We start from the raw sequence: 9,191 nt of genomic DNA on the forward strand, positions 1-9,191 counted from the left end.
GGCCGCGCCGGCCTAGCGTGTGGGCCCCTCGTGATTCTCCCGACTCTTCCCTTCCGCCTACTTAAAGTCTTCGTCGTGAAACCCCTAGTACCGAGAGCCACGATACGGAAAACCTTCCAGAGACGCCGCCGACGCCAATCCCATCTCGGGGGATTCAGGAGATCGCCTCCGGCACCTCGCCGAGAGGGGAATCATCTCCCGGAGGTCTCTTCATCGCCATGATCGCCTCCGGATCGATGTGTGAGTAGTACACCCCTGGACTATGGGTCCATAGCGGTAGCTAGATGGTTGTCTTCTCCTCATTGTGCTATCATGTTAGATCTTGTGAGCTGCCTATCATGATCAAGATCATCTATTTGTAATGCTACATGTTGTGTTTGTTGGGATCCGATGAATATTGAATACTATGTCAAGTTGATTATCAATCTATCATATATGTTGTTTATGTTCTTGCATGCTCTCCGTTGCTAGTAGAGGCTCTGGCCAAGTTGATACTTGTGACTCCAAGAGGGAGTATTTATGTTCGATAGTGGGTTCATGCCTCCATTGAATGCGGGGAGTGACAGCAACCTCTAAGGTTGTGGATGTGCTGTTGCCACTAGGGATAAAACATCGATGCTTTGTCTAAGGATATTTGTGTTGATTACATTACGCACCATACTTAAAGAATTTATTAGTACACAAACTGCTTTTAACAAATCTGTTGAAGAAAAGCTTGATAAAATTGATATTCTTGCTTCTAAGGTTGATAGACTTGCCTCTGATGTTGATCTTTTAAAATTGAAAGTTATGCCTAATAAGGATATTGATAATAAAATTGTTACTACTGCAAATGCCATCCAAGTTCGAATTAATGAGAATATTAGATTGATGGTTGAATTGCATGCTAGGTGGGAAAGAGAAGAAAACGAAAAACTAGCTAAAGAGAATAATATAGCTAAAGTTTGGACTATTACCACCACTGATACGTCCCAAACGTATCTATAATTTCTTATGTTCCATGCTACTTTTATGATGATACTTACATGTTTTATACACATTATATGTCATTATTATGCGTTTTCCGGAACTAACCTATTGACGAGATGCCGAAGGGCCAGTTCATGTTTTCTGCTGTTTTTGGTTTCAGAAATCCTAGTAAGGAAATATTCTCGGAATCGGACGAAATCAACGCCCGGCATCTTAGAATTCCACGAAGCTTCCGGAACACCCGAGAGCCGGCGGATGAGGGCCACGGGGCCACCGGATGACGAGGGTGGCGCGGCCGTGGCCCGGGCCGCGCCCCCATGTGTGTCACCGCCTCGTCAGCCCTCCGACTCCGCCTCTTCGCCTATTTAAAGGTCCCCGACCTAAAACCTCGATACCGAGAGCCACGATACGGAAAACCTTCCCGGAGACGCCGCCGCCGCCAATCCCATCTCGGGGATTCGGGAGATCGCCTCCGGCACCCTGTCGGAGAGGGGAATCATCTCCCGGAGGTCTCTTCATCGCCATGATCGCCTCCGGATCGATGTGTGAGTAGTCCACCCCTGGACTATGGGTCCATAGCAGTAGCTAGATGGTCGTCTTCTCCTCATTGTGCTATCATGTTATATCTTGTGAGCTGCCTATCATGATCAAGATCGTCTATCTGTAATGCTACATGTTGTGTTTGTTGGGATCCGATGAATATTGAATACTATGTCAAGTTGATTATCAATCTATCATATATGTTATTTATGTTCTTGCATGCTCTCCGTTGCTAGTAGGCTCGGCCAAGTTGATACTTGTGACTCCAAGAGGGAGTATTTATGCTCGATAGTGGGTTCATGCCTCCATTAAATGCGGGACGAGTGACGAAAGTTCTAAGGTTGTGGATGTGTTGTTGCCACTAGGGATAAAACATCGATGCTTTGTCTAAGGATATTTGTGTTGATTACATTACGCACCATACTTAATGCAATTGTCCGTTGTTTACAACGTAATGCTGGAGGGGTTGGGATGATAACTCTGAAGGTGGACTTTTTAGGCATAGATGCATGCTTGGATAGCGGTCTATTACTTTGTCGTAATGCCTCGATTAAATCTCATAGTACTCAGCATGATATATGTATGTGCATTGTTATGTCTTCTTTATTTGTCAATTGCCCAAGCTGTAATTTGTTCACCCAACATCTCGTTTATCTTATGGGAGAGACACCACTAGTGATCTCGTGGACCCCGGTCCTATTCTTTACATCCGAAATACAATCCGGTGCAATTGTTCTTTACTTGTTCTTTGCAAACAATCATCATCATCCACACTATACATCTAATCCTTTGTTTACTGACAAGCCGGTGAGATTGACAACCTCATCGTTACGTTGGGGCAAAGTATTTTAATTGTGTTGTGCGGGTTCCACGTTGGCGCCGGAATCCCTGGTGTTGCGCCACACTACACTCCGCCGCCATCAACCTTCAACGTGCTTCTTGGCTCCTACTGGTTCGATAAACCTTGGTTTCTTACTGAGAGAAACTTGCTGCTGTACGCATCACACCTTCCACTTGGGGTTCCCAACGGGCGTGTGCTTACGCGTCATCAAGCTAAATTTCTGGCGCCGTTGCCGGGGAGGAAAGGTAAAAGGCACTCATACTCCGGTCCCAGGTAACTAAGTTATTTTCTGTTGCCGTTGTGTGTGCTCAAAGCTATTTCCTTTAGATCCTACAATTGCATCTTTTTGTTTCTTGTTAAACACTAGTAAGGCATAATGGAAAACATCTGTGAGCTTTTTAAACTATTTCCTGAGTCAAGTCATGAATGGTTTAATGCGAAAATTAAAAAACCTATGGAACCTTATTTGCATGCTAGTAGTAATATTAGTATGAACGCTTTAAGCTTGGGGAGATCGGTTTTGATGAAAATGATCTCTTTAGTCCTCCGGGTATTGAGGAGAAAGTTTATGTTGATTATGATATGCCTTCCATATATGATGATTATAATGATAGTGGTCTTTTGGTGCCACCTACTATGGAGAGTAAATTTTATTATGATTATACTATGCCTCCTACACTTGATGAGAATAATAATGATAGTTACTTTGTTGAATTTGCTCCCACTACAACTAATAAAACTGATTATGCTTATGTTGGGAGTAGTAATAATTTTATGCATGAGACTCATGATAAGAATGCTTTATGTGATAGTTATATTGTTGAGTTTGCTCATGATGCTACTGAAAGTTATTATGAGAGAGGAAAATATGGTTGTAGAAATTTTCATGTTACTAAAACACCTCTCTATATGCTGAAATTTTTGAAGTTACACTTGTTTTATCTTTCTATTCTATTTTATTATGCTTCATGAATTTGTTTATTTACAAGATTCCTATGCATAGGAAGTGGGTTAGACTTAAATGTGTTTTGAATTTGCTTCTTGATGCTCTCTTTTGCTTCAACTCTTATTTCTTGCGAGTGCATCATTAAAACTCATCGAGCCCATCTTAATGGCTATAAAGAAAGCACTTCTTGGGAGATAACCCATGTGTTTATTTTACTACAGTACTTTTGTTTTATATTTGAGTCTTGGAAGTTGTTACTACTGTAGCAACCTCTCCTTATCTTATCTTATTGCATTTGTTGTGCCAAGTAAGTCTTTGATAGTAAAGTCAATACTAGATTTGGATTACTGCGCAGAAACAGATTTCTTGCCGTCACGAATTTGGGTATGATTCTCTGTAGGTAACTCAGAAAAATCTGCCAATTTACGTGCGTGATCCTCAGATATGTACGCAACTTTCATTCAATTTGAGCATTTTCATCTGAGCAAGTCTGGTGCCTCTACAAAATTCGTCTTTACGGATACATTGCTGTTTTGACAGATTCTGCCTTTTATTTCGCATTGCTTCTTTTGCTATGTTGGATGGATTTCTTTGTTCCATTAACTTTCAGTAGCTTTGTGCAATATCCAAAAGTGTTAATAATGATTGTGTCACCTCTTAACATGTGAATTTTTGATTATGCACTAACCCTCTAATGAGTTTGTTTTGAGTTTGGTGTGGAGGAAGTTTTCAAGGGTCAAGAGAGGAGGATGATACAATATGATCAAGAAGAGTGAAAAGTCTAAGCTTGGGGATACCCCCGTGGTTCATCCCTGCATATTTCAAGAAGACTCAAGCATCTAAGCTTGGGCATGTCCAAGGCATCCCCTTCTTCATCGACAAATTATCAGGTTTCTTCTCTTGAAACTATATTTTTATTCGGTCACATCTTATGTACTTTACTTGGAGCGTCTATGTGCTTTTATTTTCGTTTTGTTATTTTCATTCTCTGAATAAATTCTTGTGTGGGAGAGAGACACGCTCCGCTATTGCATATGAACACATGTGTTCTTAACTTTACTTTTAATGTTCATGGCGAAGGTTGAAACTGCTTCGTTCATTGCTATATGGTTGGAAACAGAAAATGCCGCATGTGGTAATTGGTATAATGTCTTGAATAATTTGATACTTGGCAATTGTTGTGCTCATATAGATCATGTTTAAGCTCTTGCATCATGTACTTTGCACTTATTAGTGAAGAACTACATGGAGCTTGTTAAAATTTGGTTTGCATGATTGGTCTCTAGAGTCTAGATATTTTCTGGTTAAGGTGTTTGAACAACAAGGAGACAATGTAAAGTCTTATAATGCTTGCAATATGTTCATATGTAAGCTTTGCTGCACCATTTTATACTTGATTTTGCTTCAAACAACCTTGCTAGCCTAGCCTTGTATTGAGAGGAATTCTTCTCGTGCATCCAAATCCTTGAGCCAATAACTATGCCATTTTTGTGTCCACCATACCTACCTATTACATGGTATTTCTATGCCATTCCAAACTAAATTACTTGAGTGCTACCTTTAAAACTTCATTCCTTGTCTTTGCAATACATAGCTCATGGGAAAATAGCCTTAAAAACTATTGTGGTGAAGAACATGTAGCTATGTATCTTATTTCTTATAAGTTGCTTGTTGAGCGATAACCATGTTTCTGGGGACGCCATTAACTTTTACTTTTGTTGAATATCATGTGAGTTGCTATGCATGTTCGTCTTGTCTGAAGTAAGGGCGATTTTCATGATCAAATGGTTTGAGTATGCATATTTTTAGAGAAGAACATTGGGCCGCTAACTAAAGCCATGATCCATGGTGGAAGTTTCAGTTTGGACAATTAATCCTCAATCTCTTATGAGAATTTTAATCTGTTGTTGAATGCTTATGCATTAAAGAGGAGTCCATTATCACGTTGTCTATGTTGTCCCGGTATGGATGTCTAAGTTGAGAATAATCAAAAGCAAGAAATCCAATGCGAGCTTTCTCCTTAGACCTTTGTACAGGCGGCATAGAGGTACCCCATTGTGACATTTGGTTGAAACATATGCTATGCAATGATAATCCGTGTTAATCCAAGCTAATTAGGACAAGGTGCGAGGACTATTGGTATACTATGCAAGAGGCTTGCAACTTATAAGATGTCTTATACACATATGCTTTATTACTACCGTTGACAAAATTGTTTCTTGTTTTCAAAATGAAAAGCTCTAGCACAAATATAGTAATCCATGCTTCCCTCTGCGAAGGGCCATTCTTTTACTTTATTGTTCAGTCAGTTAACCTATTCTTTCTATCCTAGAAGCAAACACTTTTGTCAACTGTGTGCATTGATTCTTACATGTTTACCTATTGCATTTGTTATATTGCTTTATGTTGACAACTATCCATGAGATATACATGTTACAAGTTGAAAGCAACTGCTGAAACTTATATCTTCCTTTGTGTTGCTTCAATGCCTTTACTTTGAATTTATTGCTTTATGAGTAACTCTTATGCAAATCTTATTGATGCTTGTCTTGAAAGTACTATTCATGAAAAGTCTTTGCTATATGATTCATTTGTTTACTCATTATCTTCACCATTGCTTTGAATCGCTGCATTCATCTCATATGCTTTATAATAGTATGATCAAGATTATGATAGCATGTCACTTCAGAAATTATCTTTGTTATCGTTTACCTACTCGAGGGCGAGTAGGAACTAAGCTTGGGGATGCTTGATACGTCCCAAACGTATTCCATGCTACTTTTATGATAATACTTACATGTTTTATACACATTATATGTCATTATTATGCGTTTTCCGGAACTAACCTATTGACGAGATGCCGAAGGGCCAGTTCCTGTTTTCTCGCTCGTTTTTGGTTTCGGAAATCCTAGTAAGGAAATATTCTCGGAATCGGACGAAATCAACGCCCAGCATCTTAGAATTCCACGAAGCTTCCGGAACACCCGAGAGCCAGGCGAGAGGAGGGCCACAGGGCCACCAGATGACAGGGTGGCGCGGCCAGGGCCTGGGCCGCGCCCCCCTATTGTGTCACCGCCTCGTCAGCCCTCCGACTCCGCCTCTTCGCCTATTTAAAGGTCCCTGACCTAAAACCTCGATACCGAGAGCCACGATACGGAAAACCTTCCACAGACGCCACCGCCGCCAATCCCATCTCGGAGGATTCAGGAGATCGCCTCCGGCACCCTGCCGGAGAGGGGAATCATCTCCCGGAGGTCTCTTCATCGCCATGATCGCCTCCGGATCGATGTGTGAGTAGTCCACCCCTGGACTATGGGTCCATAACAGTAGCTAGATGGTCGTCTTCTCCTCATTGTGCTATCATGTTAGATCTTGTGAGCTGCCTATCATGATCAAGATCGTCTATCTGTAATGCTAAATGTTGTGTTTGCTGGGATCCGATGAATATTGAATACTATGTCAAGTTGATTATCAATCTATCATATATGTTATTTATGTTCTTGCATGCTCTCCGTTGTTAGTAGAGGCTCTGGCCAAGTTGATACTTGTGACTCCAAGAGGGAGTATTTATGCTCGATAGTGGGTTCATGCCTCCATTAAATGCGGGACAGTGACGGAAAGTTCTAAGGTTGTGGATGTGTTGTTGCCACTAGGGATAAAACATCGATGCTTTGTCTAAGGATATTTGTGTTGATTACATTACGCACCATACTTAATGCAATTGTCCGTTGTTTACAACTTAATGCGGAGGGGGTTGGGATGATAACTTCGAAGGTGGACTTTTTAGGCATAGATGCATGCTTGGATAGCGGTCTATGTACTTTGTCGTAATGCCACGATTAAATCTCATAGTACTCATCATGATATATGTATGTGCATTTTTATGCCTTCTTTATTTGTCAATTGTCCAACTGTAATTTGTTCACCCAACATCTGTTTATCTTATGGGAGAGACACCACTAGTGATCTGTGGACCCCAGTCCTATTCTTTACATCTGAAATACAATCTGCTGCAATTGTTCTTTACTGTTTTTTGCAAACAATCATCATCATCCACACTATACATCTAATCCTTTGTTTACAGCAAGCCGGTGAGATTGACAACCTCACTGTTACGTTGGGGCAAAGTATTTTGATTGTGTTGTACGGGTTCCACGTTGGCGCCGGAATCCTCGGTGTTGCGCCGCACTACACTCCGCCGCCATCAACCTTCAACGTGCTTCTTGGCTCCTACTGGTTCGATAAACCTTGGTTTCTTACTGAGGGAAACTTGCTGCTGTACGCATCACACCTTCCACTTGGGGTTCCCAACGGGCGTGTGCTTACGCGTCATCAACCACTAGTAATGTTAATGCTTCACATGTTGCTACACCCCCTACTATCAATGGTAAAATAATTGGTGTTAGCAATGTTTCTACTCCTAGTGCAAAGCGTGCAAAATTGCCTAAAACTGCTAAAACTGCTGAAACTGATAAAACTGCTGAAATTTTTCAAAATGTTGGAGACAATGATCCCATTGCTGCAGGTCATAATGGTTTAGATTTTGATGATTGTCATATCTCTGAAGTTATAAAGTTCTTACAAAAACTTGCTAAAAGTCCCAATGCTAGTGCTATAAATTTGGCCTTTACAAAACATATTACAAATGCTCTCATAAAAGCTAGAGAAGAAAACTAAAACTTGAAACCTCTATTCCTAGGAAGTTGGAAGATGGTTGGGAGCCCATCATTAAGATGAGGGTCAATGATTTTGATTGTAATGCTTTATGTGATCTTGGTGCAAGTATTTCTGTTATGCCTAAGAAAATCTATGATATGCTTGACTTGCCACCATTGAAAAATTGTTATTTGGATATTAATCTCATCGATAATGCTATAAAGAAACCTTTGGGGAGGATTGATAATGTTCGTATTATGGTTAACAATAACCTTGTCCCCGTTGATTTTGTTGTCTTGGATATTGAATGCAATGCATCTTGTCCCATTATATTGGGAAGACCTTTTCTTCGAACTGTTGGTGCTACCATTGATATGAAGGAAGGTAATATTAAATATCAATTTCCTCTCAAGAAAGGTATGGAACACTTCCCTAGAAAGAGAATGAAGTTACCTTATGATTCTATTATTAGAACAAATTATGATGTTGATGCTTCATCTCTTGATAATACTTGATACACACTTTACGCGTCTAGGCTGAAGGCGTTAAAAAGCGCTTATGAGAGACAACCCATGATTTTACTTCTGCACTTTTATTTTATATTTGAGTCTTGGAAGTTGTTACTACTGTAGCAACCTCTCCTTATCTTTATTTTATTGCATTGTTGTGCCAAGTAAAGTCTTTGATAGTAAAGCCAATACTAGATTTGGATTCGCTAGCAGAGAACAGATTTTTTGCTATCACGAATTTGAGCAGTAGTCTCCGTAGAAAATTTATAAAAATCTGCCAATTTACTTGCGTGATCCTCGGATATGTACGCAACTTTCATTCAATTTGGGCATTTTCATCTGAGCAAGTCCGGTGCCTCTAAAAAATTCATCTTTACAGGTGTTCTGTTTTGACAGATTCTGCCTTTTATTTCGCATTGCCCGTTTTGCTATGTTTGATGGATTTCTTTTTTCCATTAACTTTCAGTAGCTTGGTGCAATGTCCAGACGTGTTAAGAATGATTATGTCACCTCTGAATATATGAATTATGCACTGACCCTCTAATGAGTTTGTTTTGAGTTTGGTGTGGAGGAAGTTTTCAAGGGTCAAGAGAGGAGGATGATACAATATGGTCAAGAAGAGTGAAAAGTCAAAGCTTGGGGATGCCCCCGTGGTTCATCCCTGCATATTTTAAGAAGACCCAAGCGTCTAAGCTTGGGGATGCCCAAGGCATCCCTTCTTCATCGACCA

The sequence above is a fragment of the Lolium rigidum genome, chromosome 7 (genome assembly GCF_022539505.1).
Source record: "Lolium rigidum isolate FL_2022 chromosome 7, APGP_CSIRO_Lrig_0.1, whole genome shotgun sequence".
In the NCBI taxonomy this organism is placed as follows: domain Eukaryota; kingdom Viridiplantae; phylum Streptophyta; class Magnoliopsida; order Poales; family Poaceae; genus Lolium; species Lolium rigidum.